Raw genomic sequence first — 20,730 nt, 5'->3', positions numbered from 1 at the left:
GGCTGGCCTTAAACTCACAGAAATCTGCCTGTCTCCCAAGTGCTAGGATAAAAGGTGTGCACCACTACTGCCCGGCTGCCTAGCCCCCTTTTATAAATGGTATTTAGGATATGAACTTGGGGCCTCATGCTTGTATGACAAGAATTCTATTGACTAAACCATCTACTCATAATGAAAGCTTTTTTTCCCTTAGTACTCTTATTTCCTCATCAAAGTAATGGAAAAAATAGTTGCTAGTTGAGGGTTCATTTGCAGACTTAGATAACAGTGAATACATGAAGACAAAAGTGAACTTTTGAATTTAATAGATATTCATTCTTAGTGAAATTTCAGAACCCTCTTTATGTTCTCTTCCATGGGTATTGTTTGATTGCTGTTCTGCTTGGAATTCTGGATGGTACAGATTAAATTAACATGATCCATGCTATTGAGAACCTTCACACTCTAACACCCTGGTTTCTTTTGATAGAAAGGCATGGAGTGATAATTCATCCACTAATGGCTAAATATGAGACAAGAAAATGTTTTACTTAAAAGACAGATAGGGTCCCTCCTATAACATAAGTCAAAGAATTTCGTGGTAAACTTACTGATTCTTGAAGTTTCCTTAGCCACAAAAAAATAATTTGAAAATTGAATATTAAATCCAAATTAATTTTAAATACAGAACTGAGATTGAACATAAGCAAAGGAAATCCCCAGGTAGAAACAAATAAAGTATTCAAAGTCAGTATAATGAGCAAAAACTAAGCTCAGTGACCTATGAAAAAACCAGAATGCAGTAAATTCCCCCAAAGCCTAGGGTTTAACATGTACCAGAGTCCTAGGCTTAAGTCTAAAGTCTAAGTAAACACTAAACTTAGAAATTTCTCCTTTAAATTAAAAGCCAGTCTATATTATAGCAACTAGACATTGTACTCACTAAGCCATTGACACTGTGAAGAAGCAGGCCAACTAAAGTGTTCTGGGGAAGAAAACAGAACTGAGAAGCTTACCTCTGCACCTTGCTGAGGCTGTTGTATGATTTGCATTAACCTGTCTGTGGAAAATCCCATATGATAAATTCTTAATTTGCTGAAACCCTTAGAACTGAGAAAAAGACCAGACCTGTTCTTATCTCACAGATGTTTGACAAATTCATCTCTCCAGCCTCATTCATATGTTTGTAAGGCAAACTTGAAACTCTAAAAGTTAGAAACATAATAATTCAACATTTACATCCAGCTATCTGAATAATTGGTAGAAGACTTGCTCTAATTTCATAAACAATAATCAAGTAGATAAAATATATGAAGTTATTGGCTTGGGGCATTAAATAACACCCAGAGAAGAATTATGGCCACTGAGAAAAGAGAAGTGAGTTAGCGGATCCCTGTAACAGTCCCACTGTTTACTTCGTGACAAATTTCGGATTTCAGAAGACAAAACCCAAACAGCACAGTGGACTCCTCCTGAACTGCAAGATATTGACACCCTCATCAGAGAATCTTTTTTTAAATGATGAGGAATTTATTATAGCCCAAAAGAACAAAATAAAAATTTTCTTTAACTAATAAAATGTCATAGTGGTAGAGGCACATATGTTTAGGCATGTTGACCTGAGTTTGATTAAAGTACAAAATAATATTCAAGCAAATGAATTAATGGAGGAAAACAACTGTATGGTTGCTATCAGTTTGAAAACCTATTTGATATGAGTTGCCTTGAATTTACCCACAGATGGAAACCCTTTTGTGGTTTTCTTTCTTTTTTAATTTCCTTTATTAATTTAAATTTTTAAATTTAGTTTTTGCTTTTGTTTTGTTTTATTTAATTTGGCTTAGTTTAGTGACGAATCTTGTTATATAGCCCAGCTCATCTGGAACTTAAGAAGCACAAGATCCTTCTGCCCCAACTCCCTAAGTATATGAGTGCTAGAATTAAAGAATTGTGCTAGCTCATCATCTTTGCTATATGCCTTTCAATGGGAGTACTCCAGAAAACACGGTTGAACTCTGATTTGGGGTTTTCAGAACACTGGTGATAAGTCAATAGAGAGGCAAAGGACCTTCTGCTGAAAGGAATCTTCTTGAACTTGTGATTTACAGTTTCTAGACTAGTTGAAGAAGTTACTGAAGAAAAGGGACAACAGCAGCAGAGAGGCATTGGATAATAGAAAAGTCTTCTGAATTAAATCAGTCAATGTATTTCAAGGATGTGTTGACCTCACAATGGAAGCCAGGAGATAGCTATGTTGGAGAAGGAGGTTTTTTTTTTTTTTTTTTGGTTTTTCGAGACAGGGTTTCTCTGTGGCTTTGGAGCCTGTCCTGGAACTAGCTCTGTAGACCAGGCTGGCCTCGAACTCACAGAGATCCGCCTGCCTCTGCCTCCCAAGTGCTGGGATTAAAGGTGTGCACCACCATCGCCCGGCTGGAGAAGGAGTTTTGCTCTTGTTTCCACAGGAGAAGAAAAATTATGGATAGCATCAAAATTAATAAAGATCCACTTTGAAAAAGAGAAGCCTCTTGGGAAAGAGAAATGACAGCTCATCCACAGGGGTGACACTCACACAGGTGGTAAGAAAACCTCATAAGGGTTGGGTGCAGGGTTCAGCTCTTGTCTTTACAGGAAAATACACATCTTCAAAAATTCAAGAGATCCTGGATGTTTGGATGCTGACAGAAGAAAAAAATAACTATCCAATAAGGATCATCAAGAAAAAGGAATATGACTTGGAAGGACAGGTGATCAAAACATATACATATATAATATTAGAAATATTCTATTATATGTAAAAATATATGTTGATATATTATATTAATTAACATATTAATATAAATATTATTTATAATATGTATTTGGAGATGGACAATGGCTCTGTCCTTCTCTAAATCCAAGCAGGTTGTTAAAAGAAAAATTCAGAGATTCTGTCTCATGTCAAGAGCCATCTGGTATGGGACAAAAAGAAGAAAGAATTTAGAAAAAAAAATTAGTTTCTTAATACCTATTTTCATCTCTGTCATACCTTAATTGAGTATACATGTCTGTATAAATAATGTTTAAGTTTTCCACAATGAACAATGAATTTTCTTGCATTAATCTTTAAAGTTTCCAGGAAAATGATGGGGCCCCACAACAACAACTCCACCTGGTTGATATGACATCATGATGTTGATAGCGCTACTATAAGACCTGTTTTGTGTACCAGCTGCTCAAAATTGTTCCAAATTGGTTAGCTGAAATTGTGCACTTTTTTTTACAATGTTCTGGCCCAGAACTTCAAATGTGAACCTCAGAAAAACCCCACTGAATACTCAGAGGCTATTTGCAATTATACAAGATAGTTATCTTAAAACTTAACCATATATTACTTTCACAGGATCCTATAGAAAGAACATTGCCCCTTTGACAGCTGGAAGTAATTCTAGAAGACAATGTCACCTCTCCCAAAATTTGTCCTCAGGGTTAGGGACATCATTTAGGATTGATTATAATTGGTATAGGGTTGGGGGTAAAATTATGTAGGATCAGGGATCTATGAAAAAAGGTGAAATTGGATGGGATAATATATTAGTGTGAGCTTACTTACACTAATAAAAGTATTAGAGTGAATACTTGTGAGCTATTATTTATAGGCAATTTACATTGGTATAGATTCTTGTATATTGATACAAGCTTAAATTATATTGAATATGTTCCTATTTCCATCTATAATATTTATATATCCAAGCAAAGTTATTTTGTCATATTTTATCTCTTCTACCTCTGCCTAAAACATTTTTATATATTGATACAATTTTAGAATATTTTTATCATATTGCAATGTACATTTATACTTTTGATCAAGATACTTATACATTGTTTACATTTTGAGATAATTGTCCTAATTTGTTGCACAGTTGTTTATTGTATATTCTAATATGAAGTCTTACTCTTTAAGTTATATATGTATTAAGAATTATAGCTCAATAGTCATCTATGTTTGTCATACTGATAGTTAGACTAATGAGGTTCTTTAGATACACAGAGATTGAATATTGCATAGATAGGTAATCTTCAACCACTTCAAAGAACTGTACAATATGGCACTTAAATAACTTAGGGTTCTGTTGAAATGAGACGCAATTGCTCCTGACAGCACTGGTCTATTCCCAAGAGAATATTGAGCACTGAAGACACTCTATTTGGAGTTTGTTTTCTTCTTGGCAAAACTGGACTTTGGGTAAGGAACTGTCCATGCATTGACCACTGACAAAATGCAAGATATCAGGACAGGACAAGCAGGATACAAGAAAAAAAGACTTTCAAATCTTATCAGGACAGAGTAAGATGGTTTTGAAAATTTCTTGCCTCTGAGAATGGTCTGTCAGTTACTCTTGGCCTTGGCCAAAGTTGGTTGCTTCAACGTTCCAAATGAGACTTTGGGTGACTGCCCAAGTAGCCAGTTGTCTCTGTCATTTATTACACATTTTGGAAGTTGCTTGATTACACTTTCTGCTTAATCAAATAATATTAGTTCCATTCTTGGATCTTCGATGGGGTTGAAGACGAGATAGTTGTAGTTATTTTCCTCTCATGGCTTGGCCAAGTTATTTATTATCCAAGACTTAAACTCATTAGGATAGGATAATTATTGAAACATTTATTACATGTTTTTTGCTTGATATATTTGTTCTTATTGTATATATTTTGTATTAGGCTTAGAGCTCTCTTATTTAAACAAAAGGGAGAGGTGCTGTAGGAATCCCTACCACCAGTAGCCTTTAAATTACCTGCCCACTTGGGTGTGGCCTCCTAGATTATTTAGCATGCATCCGGCCTCTTTTCTAGCTGGTCCCCATTCGAGCAGAGGACTGTGGTCTGTGAGTCACCCCCTAAACAAATAACCCTCTATTATACTCAATTCTGAGCTAGTGTAGGATTTCTTTTAAGCGTTCTTCTTCAAAGAAAGTCTGAAAATCAGTCAATAATGACAATTATTTCTCCAAGAAATGAGGAAGCATTTCGCATTTGATCTGCCTGTGTCTTCTCAATTCTTCAACATAAGCTTCTATAGGACACTTCAAAGGAACCCACTTAAAAGCTGGAAGAAGTGACCAGACTACAAGTCTAATTAACTAAAGCCTAAATTTATATTTTATGGAGATACTTGAGTTTTGAGAATTTTAATCATTAGTTCTTTTGAAAATAATTTGTAAGAGTAATATCCAATAATTTTATTAAAACAATATTATAATTGCATGCTAGACTACTATAAAGTGTGTAATTACTTGCAACATAATTTCAATATTTTCTTATTTTCTTACAGTCTCTTTATGTCTGAATTTTGAAAATGGAAAAAAGATAATTTGTCAAACTACTGTAAAAACCTAGGTTAGACATGAAGATGATGAAACTTAATATTGTGAAAAGAATCTAAAGAAAAAACAAATTTGAGTGATTGATGAAATTTGTATTTATACAGGGTCTCACAAACTTTCTACTGAAGTATCTTTTTCTTTAAGTGCCACAAACTCCATGGTTTGGACAAAGCCCAGTTGTAAAGCCATTGATTAGGTTTCATGAAGCCCTAGGTTAGATCTGAAGCATACAAATAGTAGATTGTTACAAGAGGGCCTGCTTGTTTGTCCGGGACGCCTGGCTAGCTTACACTCAAAATAACCACACAGAAACCATATTAATTAAAACACTGCTTTGCCATTCGTTTTAACTTTATATTTGTTAACTCTTACATCTTAGTTTAACCCATTTTTAGTAATCTGTGTATTGCCACGTGTCTGTGGTTTACCGGCAAGATTCTAACCTGCATCCATCTCAGACGGAGGATCCATAACTTTTCCTCCCTAGCTCCTTGTTGACCTTGCTAAGCTCCTATCTGAGCGTTTGCCAGTTCTGTGTTCTGCTTGCTTTCCACCTGGTTGGGGGCCTGGTTCAAAGCATCCCTCAAGATGGAGTTTTCCTGCTGTAGGCAGGCCAGTTGGGTGCTGGGGCCATTTTTCAGCTGCTCCTCGAGAATCCGGATCTTGCCCTGCAGCTGCTGCCCCTCTTTTATATGGTCCTGGTAGCTGGCCTGCATTCGTGCCTGCACAGCTGCAATCTCCTGCTCCCCAGCTACCAGCTGCTTTTTTTTTTTTTTTTACCTTGGCCCTCCTAGCTGCAGCTTTGGCCTTCCCTGAAGCCAGTTCCTTGTCGAGTTCCCTTAGCTTGCTCTTGGCGACAGCAGCATCCTCTTGCTCTGTGGCTAGCAGCTTTTTTTTTTTTTTCTATTCTAGCTGGCGTTTCAGAATTGCTACAGGGTTACCCTTTTGAGTGGCCTTATGTCAGGTGTCCTGAGTAACTCCACTCTTCTCAGAGAGGATCTCAGTAAGCCTTTGGGCCTCACCCTAATTGAACGCTATGCTTCGAACTGTGGAGACCAGCATCTCGTAGGGCAGAAAAAGGGTTGTCGCAATCTTGGGTTTTAGGCTCGCCTTTTCTCTCTGAACCAGACTTTTTCTTTGCAGGCGCCTCTTGCTTTGGTGCCTCCTGGCTCTAGACCATTCCTGCATTTTACCCTGGGCAGGAGCCTACTCTGACTTTTTACCCTGATTGGCAGCTGTGTCTACCTTTTTGCCCTGATTGGGTGATACGACTACTTTTTTGCCTTCATTGGAGGGCCCCTCAGCCTTGTCCCCTTGGTTTGAGACACCTTCTGTCTTTGTGCCCTGATTAGCAACTGCATCAGTCTTTCTACTCTGGTTTGGAGCCTCTTCCCTCTTCTTGCCTTGGTTGGGTTTTCCATCCCCCTTTTTGCCCGATTCTGGGTCCCCTCCCATTTCTTGCCCTGACTTTGGGCCCCTTCTGTCTTTTTGCCTTGGTTTTGAGCTTTTTTCATTTTTTGCCCTGGTTTTGAGTTGCTTTTCCCTTCTTGCCCTGGTTCTTGGGTCCTTCCCCCTTCTTGCCCTAGTTCTGAGCACCTTCCCCCTTCTTGGCTTGGTTCAGGCCTCCCTCACCTTTCTTAGAATATCTAGTCTTATTTAAAATTATGTGATTATAATTATGTGATCAATGTAACAACATTCTCTATTTTTCAACCAAAAACCAGAAAATTAAAACCAAATTTCAAATTTGCTGTTGTCACATTTGCTCACCTGGGAAGTCACCAGAAAAAGAAGAATTGAAAAGCAAGTGCAATGGACCTTGTATCCTATTTCCTATGGGAGCTCTTATGAGAGTTTAAGATGAAGCCCTTGGGAGAAGGAAGGAAGTGAATTTAATTATGTAAGTAATGTCAGCCAGAGAATGCTTGATTAAAATAGTACAAAGACTTAATAACTCCTGGTAGAGTAAAATTAACCCTTTTAAAGTTCACACATTTAGAAATATAATTTAACTAAACATTTTATTTTAAAATACATGTATGATTTATGAGTTTGTGCCTAGTTAAACTGGTTGCATTTGTTTCTTCCTTGTTTGTTGGCTTCATTTGTTTTGTTTATTTGTTTGTATATTTATATATATTTAAAACAAGGTTTCACTACACAGTAAGGCTTGCATTGAACACACAGCCCTCCTGCCTCAACTTCCATTGTTTTGGTATCACAGTTGTGTATCACTATATGTTAGTTTATATTCACTTTATTTCTTGCAAAGAATTATTCTTAATAACTAATAGTCCAAACATAGAACAAACTTTGTCTTCTCAGAGACTTGGAAGAAATTTTGTGGCAATTATATGAAATTGTGATAAATTTTAAGTAAGAACAAATGGCCAAAGCAGATTGGAACATGACACTGCAAAGTAACATTGACCTTGGAAAACTTTTAGGGAAAAACTAGATTGAATAAATATTATAAATATTATTACAAATATGGATAATTCATTAAACATTTTGCTTTCAAATGTTAAAAGGCCTGAGTTCAATATGCCAACTAGAAGGTCTAAGAGAAGTATATGAAAAGAAACTTCACAATGACATTGTCTCTACATGAGTTAGTAATATTACAAAATTGTCTAATTTACACCTGTTACCTTAGGACACATCTACTGTTCAAGTACATTGTTCTGGTGTTGAAGCGATAATTAGTTTTTTTTTAAATGATACTACACAATGTTTAGATTAGCTTTGTCTACTATGTTTTAGGAGCAAGAACAAAATTGTTCTATCCTACAATAATTTTATCAATACATAATTAATTTAAGAAGTAAAACTGCTGATTTATAGAATGGGAGAGTATATCTTGTGTCAAACGTGTGATGAAAAGCTCCACTTATTCTGTGTACTTCCAATGACGTTCTTAGTAAGGCTACTAACTGGAAAGAACAGGTAGGTAGGCACAAGTGTTCTTAGTACACAAGAGGACCTAGTTTAGTCCCCAGAACCAATAAGGAAGGAAAGAAATAGAGAAAAAGAGAGGGAGGGGGGAAGAGGATCACTATAGAAAGGAAAAGAAGGATACAAACTGTTAGAAAGTAGAGGGTTAAGTAAAACAAGGCAGGAATGTTGAATGGAGCTGCTTGTTTGTCCTGGTTGCCCCAAACCAAAATAACCACACAGAAGCTGTATTAATTAAAACACTGTTTGGCCCATTAGCTCTAGCTTCTTATTGGATAACTCCTACATCTTAATTTAACCCATTTCTATTAATCTGTATATCACCACAAGGTCATGGCTACCAGCAAAGTTTTAGCACATCTGCCTCTGGCCAAAGATCTATGGCGTCTCTTTGACTCCTCCCTTCTTTCTCCCAGCTCAGTCCAGTCCTCCCTGCCTACCAAAGTTCTGCCCTATCAACAGGCCAAGGTAGTTTCTTTATTCATTAATGGTAATCACAGGATACAGAGGGAAATCCCACATCACAGGAATAGAGAGAAGGAAAGGAAGGCAATGCAGGAGAGGAAGAGATGAGGGTAAAAACTAACACTAAAGGGGCCAGGAAAGAAAATTAATATGGAGAAAAGGAAAAAGAGTAGAGAAAATTTTGCCTTTATGCCAATAACTTAAGGAATGTCAAGACCAGAGAGAACTAGTTAATCTCTTTGTGGATAAATGGAAAAGTAGAATGTCTTGCATAAGATCCCTAGAAGTCTAATCTGACTACCTAAAAATAATTATTTGGAAGGTAATTAGAAATGCAAATTCACCTGGGGCTTCTGAGTTATTCAGACCAAGTTCAGGTACAAGGACACATTAGGTGCAGATTAGAAATCTCTTAGGCTTAGACAGAAAAGTCTATTGTGTGGGGCACAGAAGTTTATTTGGCACAGGCACATACAGGAATATGTATCTCTAAGGTACCCACAGATGATTGGGTTGTCAGCCGTGTTTGGAAATCCTTCACATTGTTTTCAAAACTGTACTCCAAATCTATAATCACAGCCATTATAAAGATGATGTCACAGGGGCTGGGAGATGGCCAAGTTGGTGGCAGTGTTGTCATGCAAGCATAAGAACCCCAGTTTGATCTTAAGAACCCAAGAGAAAAGGTGCTAACAATTCTAGTGCCATGGAGGTGGAGAAAGAAAGATCTCTGGGGTTAATGGGCCAGTCAGTTTAGCCAAATTAGTGAGAGCCAGGATAATGAGAGAACTTGTGATAAATAAACAAACAAACAGAAACAAGGTGGGTAGCCCCTAAGAAACAACACCCAACGTTGTTGTGAGGTCTCCACACACAGACATGTACAGATGTATGTACTCATACATATGATAACATATACACATACACAAATATTTACACACATGTATAAAATCATGCTGTTGAAGAAATGAACTAATAAAATATTAAATGGGGTTATAGTTTTAGTATAGCTTTTAATTTTTATTACATAATTTGTAAAACATCCTAAAATTAATCTCAAAATAAATTTTGAAGTGTTAAAAATGAAAGAAAAACTAAACAGAGTAGCACATGCCTATAATTGCAGCACTTGGAAGTCTGAGGCAAAAATATTGTAAGTCTGATGCCAGCCTGAGCTACATAGAGAGTTCTAGGCTAGCCTATAATATGAGCCCATGTCTGGAAAAAGAAAGAAAAGATAAAAAGAAACGAGTTAAAACAAATGCTATTTTGCTTATTATTTCATTATTCAAGTAACTTAGCTGAAACCATGGATATTTGCCAGTTGCTAAAGAAATCCCAGGATTGAGTATAGTACTCCTTAACCATCTTGCAGAAAGCACCAATGTTTCTTGGTCTTGTATAGGGATTTTCCAAAAAGGAGAAAAGGGCCTTTTGTTCAATGATCCCAGTGGGAATTCACTGAAAACATTAGAAAGAAAGTTGCTGATTATTAAAAGTTTCACAAAGCACAAATGTCCTTTAGTAAGCAGTAAGCATGAACATAAGCCAGGAGCACTCAAGAACTGTCATTGTTTGCTCTGTTACCAACCTCTGGATTCTACTTCCCTGTATACACTCTCACAGGTGGCATCAGGATGTCCTTGAAGAATAATCTGTTCCTTAGAGCAAGGATTACTCAATTGAAAAAACAGAAGGACAGATTTTTTTTTTTTACAGATGAAGTTGTTGGTTCATTTTCGATATATCAGTCTTGAAAGTATTGAAGACTTGAAATTCACAAAATACAAGTCCATAAATAGTTGAGATCTGTAGAATCAGAATCTCCTTTTACAAATGAAACAGTGAAAGTTCAGGAATTCTTTAGATACTAACATTGTAATAGAGTTTGCACTGCAATTTGAACCTCTGTTCTCAGACACCATATTAGTACTTCTTGTCATTGTGACTAAAATGCACAGCAGAAGTTATCCAAGTCAGGAAAGATCCATTGTGGTTCGTAGTTTCAGAATGTTTCAACCCATCTTAGTAGGGAATGCATGGTGAACATCTTAATTCATGTCAATGGACACAGTACACAAAGAAGTGGAAAACGGGCCTGAAATGGAGGCCTCACAAATAGTTGCTTTGCTCCAGTTAAACCTCTTTCTATAAGTCCACAGCCTTCCACTGCTAGAGAACAAGATTCAACGCATGAACCTGTAGGGGACTTTTCAGTTTCAAACAATATCAGGCACAGAAGAAAATCTAGGAGCATCAGCTTTAGACACAACTTTCCTCATTTAGATGGATGTGAGTGATGTAAAGGAAGATGTATCTAACAGTCAATACAGTTTGTGCTGACAAGTTCTAGCAGGGTGGTGATATGCTCTCCTTGTACATAGGATGGCACTGATGTAGATCAATGACTGGTAATTGAAGAACTAAAGAAAAGAGCTGGATGCTAAAGCAAGGTCATTAGGGTGGAAATATAGAAGGTATGACGTGACTAGTATTTATTGAGTGGTATTAAATTACAAACAAATCATAAGAAGACAGAGCCGGAAACTCAATGCACACAAAATGACAATACTACAAAGAGTGGAATGTAGATGTGTAGAATCCATGTGCTGTTAAGATGAACCTGGATAGACAGCACTGGTTTCTCCTCCACTATGACAAGTGAATCCATACCACCAACACTAACATAATTTAAAGCTAAAAATTTTGGAAAAGTTCTCAAAAGACTTATTACAGCACATATAGAAAAAAAATTAGGATTTTGATCCACTGATGAAATTTTTAAAAAAATCAGGTACAAAATAAGACTTTACAAAAGTTCCATAAATCTAAAATTTAACTAGATGTCATTGATTTTTATTTAAGAACTATAATTTTCATTATCCCTTGATTAAAAATAATGATTCATTATGAGCTTCATACACACACACATACATATATATCATTGTACATTGATAAATATTTTCACCCTATTGCCCTCTCTTGTTTCCTTTCTCCCCAATTCTGACTGACTTCCTCCCCTCCAATAGTTCTTCTGTCTTTTAAGTCCTATGTATACATTTTAATCTAAATTCAAAATGCAATATTTGTTTTTTGAATCTGACTTATTTCCTGTAATAAAATGATGTCCAGTTACATCTGTTTTCCTGAAAATGAAAAAATTCCTTATGAATGAATAAAGCTCACATGTGAATGTATAACCCAAAGTAGTGCAGAAATCAGGAAAATAGTAAAAGGTCCATAGTTAGGGAGAGATCTAGAGAGAGTGATAGCATGATGTACATTATTTGAAGGGAGACGGGTGAAATGGAGAAGGATTTAATTGAGGATAGGTACAGAAGAGCAATATAGGAGGAGAGGTAGGGTAAAATAATACTAAATATGTTTGAAGAAGTCATAAGAAATCATATTAATATTTTCTATCTAAAATTGCATATACTATACATATACATAAAAATACAGATTAAACCTCATGTGGAATGACAATTCTCCTCCCAAGACTATCTAACAAAATTCCCAATAACAGTCATAAGAAACACCCTTTCAAATTGTTGGTCAAAATGCAGCTCTTATCTCTCATCAAAAAAACCTTTCTTTGCAACAAAGGAGACCATTATAGAAAAACAACTGGTAAAAATGTAGAGAACGAGAGATTGTACTTGATACAATTGATATATCTACCATATAACTCCTGCACCTTCGGCTCAAGAGGGTGATAGAAGACAGGGTGGAAAGATTGTAAGAGCACGTTGTATTTATATATTGAAGCTGTGTGTGTGTGTGTGTGTGTGTGTGTGTGTGTGTGTGTGTGTGTGACAATAAAGAAAAAGAGGTCATAATTTCAAGAGTGGATTGAGAGTGGGGCACAGTAAAGTTACTGGAGAAATAAAGGGAATGCAGAAATAAAAAAATTAACAGTAATGATAAAAACTCTATTGTATGTATACCACATTTTTCTTTATCTGATTATCCATCAATGGGCCTTTATGTTGGTTCCATCTCTTGTGAGTTGTGCTGCAGGATGTACCAATACAGTGATATGTTGACATTAGGAGTATGTGCATGAGTAGTATAACGGGGTTAGGTGTTTGTTCTAGTTTTAGATTTTTTTAGGAACCCCAATACCAATCCTATGTCTACATCAGCTTATATTCCCATTAGCAATGTTAAGAGTTTCTTTGTCTTTAGATACTTGCTAGCATTGGTGCTTGTTTGTATTCTTGAAAGTAGCCATTCTGACTGAGATAAGATAGAAACTGTGTACCTTTGATTTGAATTTCCTTGATGATTAAGGATGTTCTGGTTCTTTTCTTATGTTTAGTAACTGTTGCACTTGTTCTGAGAATTGTATATTTAGGTCATTTCATCCTCAGAAGGTGTTGTCTATAACAAGTACTGAGGCATAACTATGGGGCTGCTTTGACACACCTGCAGTTTGGACATGACTGAAGACATTCTCTTTTGTTAAGTGCATCTCTTAATCATAGACATTTGATGTTCTAAGTTTATTAATCTTTTCTATGTGTTTCTGTCATCAACAACCTCTACGGTATTTTATTTTTAGCCAGATATGAGTGGAAGTCATCTTCAGGTTAGGCAATGCCAGGAAGTATTATTAGAGGAATAAGGAAATGAGAGAAGGAAAGAAATCTGTTCTCTTAGTTTGGGCTTATATTGCTGTGAAGAGACACCACAGCAACTCTTATAAAGAAAAGCATTTAATTGGGGCTGGCATATAGTTTCAGAGGTTTAGTTCGTTGTCATAATGGCAAGGTCTTGTGGCATGCAGGCAGACATGGTGTTGGAGAAGGAGCTGAGAGGTCTACACCTTGATCTGCAGGCAGCAGAAGGAGAGACTGTACTCGTCATAGCTTGAGTATATATGATGAAACCTCGAAGTTCACTCCCACGATGACACACTTCCTCCAACACCTATTCTAACAAGGCCACTCTTCCTAATAATGCCACTTCCTATGGGCCAAGCATTAAAACACATGACTCTATAGGGATCATACCTATTCAAACTACCATACCAATAATGTATCTTGTCATCATATTAGTAACCTCTGAATACAACATGAACTAGGGAACTCTGAAGGACAGTGAAGAATTCACCTGTTGCTTATCACAAAAGAGGAACAGAGAAGTTGGCATGCTTTCCTACCAGTTACCACCTTGATACATGACTCCAGCAGTTCTAACTTACTCTTTAGAGCCCAATATTCTCCCAAAGTTAGAAAACACTATTGACAGTATTATATTTGTACAGATAAATGCTCAGGAGAACCTATGGCTATATCATCTTTTGCCATAGCCGCTTTCATGTAGGAAAAAGACAGTCACATGGGATTCCCCTCGGTATGCTGTGAATATTTTTTATTACCATTGATTAATAAAGAAGCTGCTTTGAGCCTATGGCAGGGCAGAATAAAGGCAGGTGGGAAATCTGAACAGAGGTAGAGAGAGAAAGAAGGCAGAGTCAGTCTCCACCAACAGTTCCTAAGACAGTGTGACTTGTTTTCCTCTTTTTATGTCCATTTTCCAACAGAAGCCATACTCTTGTTTGGTGCTTCATTATGTTCTGGACGCTAAATATTTTGGCCTACATTTCACATTCTAGTGAAAAACAAATTTGAACAATCAAATATTTATTTTCTTCCAGTTTCAGAAGTTTCAGTCCATAGTTGTTTAGCTCAATTGTTTCTTGGCTTGTGGTCAGACAGATTGCCATGGTAAGTAGCAAAGCTGTTTGCTTCATGGTAGCAAACAAATGGAAAGAAAGAAAGATAAGGTAGCTGGGCATGAAATCTAGTCCCCAAAGTGCATCCCCAAAGACTTTACTTCTACCATTTTCAGAAAGCTTATTAAATCATGAACCCATCAGTAACCTATTAATTAATGCCAGAGCTCTCAAGATCCAATCACTTTCTCCAAAGCCCATTCCAAGAACACCTTTGTATTAGAAACTACGTCTTCAACACATACATTTTAGGAAGCATTTCGAACTCAAACTGCAACAGTAAAAAAAAACTCAGAAACTGGTAAGCAGTCAATATTGGGGAGAAGAGTAAGAGGATAAAGTCTCCTGTCTGAAATGTATTTTCTTTGTCATTATAAAGTGTTGCAAGTATAAAAAAATACAATAAAGAGCAATTGACACCCAAATTCAATAATATTTTGCCATTTTTATTTGTTTTAAATTTCATTTTATTTTCAAAATAACGGATAGACTTGTTTAATGTAATTTCGCTGGTTTTATGTATGCATTTTCTATAAAATGTATTTAATACTTTGTTTGCATGTTTTGTATTTTTACCAAAAATGGATTCAAAAGGAGTGTTGTTTTGCCTATTTGTATGCAAATCATGTCATCCATGTACCCTATAATTTGCCATATCTGCTTCAGTATGTTTTAAAGAATTATCTATATAGGTGCATGTTGCTTTAATCTACGCACTCTAACTGATATGTAAATTTTAAGAATTTACATAGATATAGATTTCATACCAGAATTTCTTCTAAATACATATCTAGAGGTGACATTGTTGTTGATATAGTTAACACATAAATAAATTTTTGACTGTTACAGTCATTAATATGTCAATTTGTTAATGAGATTTGTTGTAACAGGTCCATGCATAAAATATATGGTATGTTGACCATGTCTACCATCTTAAAATATTTATTACCTAAAAGAATAAAGGAAAGCAATAATGCAAATGAATACTTTAGGAAAGAAAGATTAGAATAAAATAGTGGGAATTAATTAAGAGAGTTATTCTATCTCAACAGCAAAGCTGTATGAACTTTCATTGCTTCTCTGAATTTCCCATCCTGTCCACCAGATAAAATATGTCTCTTGAAATGGATTGGGTATGACAGAGATGACTTGCACCATCCCCTGCCATTCTAAAAGGTGCCATTCTAAAAGGAGACTTACTTATTCCATCCAGCTCTGAGAATAATCCCTGAGCCAAATCATGTGTTCAATATATTTATTGAATAGGTAAGAAAACAAATTAATACAAATGTAAGGCTATTACTACCCTTCTTGCCGGTGAGTTTTCAAAATATAAATCCCGTCAGAGCCAGAACCTAACATTAGTTAAAACCACAACCGAAATGGGTATACCAGCTCTCTTGATTTGTCAGCATTTTAACTCCAGAAAGTCCTTTTGACTCTCAAAAACTCAAGAATGAGTATAATATAAAGAGTCTTTTGGGAAGACTTTCTATTTTTTATTTAACTTCTTTATTAACTCTTTGGGAGTTTCACATCATGTACCCCATTCTGCTCATCTCCCAGTGACTCATTTCCTCCCTCATCCCTGCTGTTCCCCCTACAAAAGGAAACAAATCAAAGCAATCAAGCAAACAAAAGAAAAAAAACAAAAAACCCAAACCAAAACAAACACAAAAACAAAAATATCCAAACCCAAACAAAATAAATAGAGCAGAAAAATCTCTACTTCTCCTTTCCTGTCTCTCCAACACCTCTTTATTTAGCCTGATAACACTGGGGGCTTCAGTGTGCCATATAGTATACCTCTTTGTCCCATCAGTTTTAATGACAAACATTCATTGAAATGAGTCACTGGTCTGGTTTAAGGACCCTGGTTTCTCATCACCACCATCCCAGAATCCCCACTGGAAATCTTCTGGGATATCCTAAGGCTGCCACAAGTCTTGGAGATTTTGCAGGTATCATTCCACAAAATCAGTCCCTTCACCAGCTCCAGCAGGTCCTAGATGGGTGGGTGCTAGGGTTGGTCAACCCAAGGCCAGGCTGTGGGCCTGGGGGTAGCCAAGCTATTCAGTCTCATCCCCTGTGGCCACCCGCCTCTGGCGAGGGGATGGAGACAGTTCTTCTACATGCATACCCTCGGGGTCAATTCACACTGCCCTATGAGGAGGGGCGGGGACCATCTCTGCAGCATTCAGGGGCCAGCTCTCTTGTCATAGTGTACAACAAGAGGCAAGGCCAGCTTTCCCAGGGCCAGTAAAGGTGCAGCATGGCCCTCTGATTTCATCTCGTATGTGTTCTAAGACCTCCTGAGGTGACACAGGCCACAGACATACACACAGACCTCAGCTGTAGCTGGACCATGGACCAAGACATGGCCCTTGGCAGTAGCTTGGGCCCGGATGACATTCTGGCTCTGGGTGGAAGGAATAGCCCCTCAAGTGGGAATGGTTCTAGCTACCATATGGCCGCCAGACACCACCAAGGCCTCAGGTTGTGGCCCTAACTCTAGGCTTCAATATGACCTTTGGTAGCAATGCAGGATCCAGACTTCAGCACAAACACCAACTGTGGTTGGACTGTTAACCCCGAAGTGGTCCTTGGCAACACCTGGGTCTGGGTGTCACCATTGCCCTAAACTAAAGGCAGTGTGGCCCTAAGACACCAACATGGCCCTTGATCTCAAGTGTCTATACGGCCTTCAATGGTAACAGGTGCTCAGCACAGACTCTGGCTGTAGTAGGGCTCCAGATGCTGACATGGCCCTCAGTTGCAGCTCCGGCCTGAATAACACTTTGACATTGAGTAGCAGTGCAGGCCACACAGATCTGGATACATCCTGGCCCTCAGACACCAACCTGGACTCATGTGGTTGAACTGACCCTGGGCATTCTCATGTCACTCAGCTGCTATAGATTCAAGAACACAGACATGGCCCTCAGCAGCAGCCTGGGCCTAGATGACACCATGGCTCCGAGTGATATAGCACTAGCCACCCATATCTATATGGCCCCTGCTGTGGTGTGGGCCACAGATTCCAAGCAAGCCGAAGACTCCAGCACAGATCCTGGGCCTCTGTTGGCCCTAGTGGCAACCACGGCCACAGACTTTGGAACAGACACCAGCTGCAGCTGAACCACGGTCCCAGACATGGCCTCGGGCAGCAGTTCGGGACAGGGCAAAATGTCCATCAACCAGTCTTTAGGGCTGCTGCTAAGCTTTCAAACTCACCAGTCCAAGTGGCACTGGTGAATACAAGAAATGATATTTAGGAAAAACTGCATTTCTAATCACTATGAGCAATCACACATTTTGCACCTTATACATTTTGGGGGAGGGGATCTAGACAGGGTTTCTCTGTGTGGCTTTGGAGCATGTCCAAGAATTCATTCTGTAGACTAGGTTGGCCTCTTTGTGGTGTTGTTATATATCTTTAAGGAACTTTGATCTTTTTATCTATACCCGTTTTTGTGATATTTAGATATTATTAATCTATTTATACTTACATACACACACATGTCACAAATGTATATGAAAATATTATAATCTCAAAAAGTATTGTGTTCCTCAAAAAATTAGGAAAATTTTCAGTAGGCCTTGAAATTATTTATAAAATATTTTATTAAGTTTATTATTGCAAAAGATAAGCATGATATGTACCCACTCATAGGTTGTTGAAATAGGATCGGCGGGGCTGTGTCCCTGGCACCCGGCCGCCCGCATGGCTAGCTTATGCCAGAAATAATTACACGGAAACTGTATTCTTTCAAACACTGCCTGGCCCGGCTAGTTCCAGCTTCTTATTGGCTAGCTCTTACATATTGTTCTAACCCATTTCTAATATTCTATGTAGCCCACGAGCTGGCTTACCAGGGAGGATCTTAACCTGCGTCTGTCTGGAGCGGGAGAATCATGGTGACTCTCTGACTAAGCTCCTTTCTCCCAGCATTCTCTTCTGTCTTTCTCCACCTACCTAATTTTCTGTCCTATGAGGGCCGAGGCAGTTTCTTTATTATAATTAACCAATGTCCTTCCTCCATCAATAGGTGAATACTAGCTAGAAAGTAAAAGATAAGGAGCCTGTAGTTCACAACCCCAGAGAAGCTAAGTAACAAGGAGAGCCCTAAGAGAAACATACGTAGATCCCCGGGGGAATTGGGAGCATGGGGGTGGAAGGGAGAAGGGAAGAAGAAGGGGAGGAGGAGGTGAAAAATGGAGGAGAATTAGAGGGAACAGGATGGTCGAGATAGGGGAAGGACAGAGACAGAAAACAAGGAAAGATATCTTGATTGAGGGAGCCATTATGGGGCTAGCAAGAAACCAGGCACTAGAGAAACTTCCCAGGATTCCACAAAGCAGACCCCAGCTAAGACCCTAAGCAATAGTGGAGGGGGTGTCTGAAGTGACCTTGCCCAGTAGTTAGAAAGTTGACTATCTTAAATGTCACCATAGAACCTACATCCAGCAACTGATGGAAGCAGATGCAGAGATCTACAGTGGAGGATTGGACTGAGCTCCCAAAGTCCAGTCGAAGAGAGGGAGAAATGACAATATAAGCAAAGAAGTCAAGACCATGACGGGGGTACCCACTGAAACAGCTTACCTGAGCTAATGGAAGCCTTCCAACTCCAGCTTGACAGCGAGGGAACCATCATAGAACCAAACTAGGCCCTCAGAATGTGGGTGATAGTTGTATCGCTGGGACAGACCGCGGGGCCACTGGTAGTGAGACCACGATTTATCCCTACTTCTTTTTCTGGCTTTTTGGAACCCAAGGTATCTCTTTGGAGGGATGCTTTGCTCAGCCTAGATATAGGGTCAAGGGCCTTAGTCCTGACTCAAAGTGCTAGATTTTGTTCATTCCCCACGGGAAGCATTTCCAGCTCTAAAGAGTGGATGGGGGTTGGGATGGGAAGGGGAGGAGAGAAAGTAGAGAGAGCAGGAGAAAGGGAGGGAGCGGGAAATGGATTTGGTATGTAAAATGAGAAAAGATAGGTTTTTATAATTAATTTAAAAAAGCAATATATATATTATATGGGATTTCAAAAAACAGTTTATTATTGCTGTGTCTTACTGCTTTTATATTTACACAAAAGTAATAATTTTATATTTAATTTCAATAAACTCAAATAAACATTCTGACTTGGTGCTCTTACAGGTATATTAAAATTCCTTTAATGAGTTTAACAATTTTAATAGATGTTATCATTCCTATAATGGAAAAACTTGATTTTAACTGCTAATTATGTTGGTTTTTACCAGTTAATAGTTTATAACTTTTAAAAGAAGAACAAATCAAATTTATAGAGGTCACTGAAAGGAGTAGTAGGCTTGGCAGTAATAAAATCACTACCTACAGTCTTTAACAGCTTTTTAATATCAAATTCAAAACTATTTCACTTGTTTTATATCTAATATTGAGAAACAATCTAGCTTCTCTTTTTATTTTTATTTTAAGGATTTATTTATTTTTGTTTCATGTGTATGAATATTTGCATATATGTATGTACAATCATGTGCCTGCATGGTACCCATGGAGGCCAGAAGAGAATATCAGATTCCGTGGAACCGAGGTATCAACAAGGTGAGCCACATATGGGTGCTAGGACCCAAACCCAGTTCCTCTGCAGAAGTAGCAAGTGCTCTTACCTACTTAGCCATCTCTCCAACCCTTCTCTAATTTTTCATAAGATTGTAAACAAACTGAACCCCAACTTACAAAAACATTTTTGCTTTCAATTCAAAGCAAAGTGCCTTTTAAAATTTCCACTTCATTTGTTTTTGTAATACTAGATAGATAAGTGATAGATAGATGATAAGTAGGTGTTGAAATAAGAGCGGCGGGGCTGCGTCACCAACACCCCAGCCGCTTGGCTAGCTCACGCCCGAAATAACAACACACAAACTGTATTCATTTAAGAACTGCTTGGCCCATGAACTCTAGCCCTTACAGGCTAATTCTCGCACCTGGACTAGCCCATTTCTAATGATGCGTGTAAGCACCCCAAGGTGCGCTTACCGGGAAGAATCTAGCCTATGTCCAGTCCATCCTGGTCGGAGGAGCTTCATTACGTGCATTTGCCTCAGAGCGCAGAGCTATCGTGTCTATCCAGCAGAGCTGAGCATGGCGTCTCTCCAGGAGCAGAGCAGAGTCTGACCTCACTTCCTCTTCCGCCCAGCATCCTATTCTGTTTATTCCTCCCATCTATGTTCCAGCCATGAGGCCAA

At 38.0% G+C, this 20,730-nt stretch overlaps 1 pseudogene; it reads right to left on the bottom strand.

Moving 5' to 3' along the window:
* Positions 1 to 5,793: 5,793 nt before the first annotated feature.
* Positions 5,794 to 16,789, bottom strand: LOC126505336 (ribosome-binding protein 1-like; annotated as a pseudogene).
* Between the last annotated feature and the right edge of the window lie 3,941 nt (positions 16,790 to 20,730).

Source organism: Alexandromys fortis, unplaced genomic scaffold (assembly GCF_014885135.2).
Source record: "Alexandromys fortis isolate MF-2015 unplaced genomic scaffold, M_Fortis_MF-2015_v1.1 scaffold_62, whole genome shotgun sequence".
NCBI lineage: Eukaryota > Metazoa > Chordata > Mammalia > Rodentia > Cricetidae > Alexandromys > Alexandromys fortis.
The sequence above is the reverse complement of the archived record's forward strand: the minus strand, read 5'-3'. Positions and strand labels throughout refer to the sequence as shown.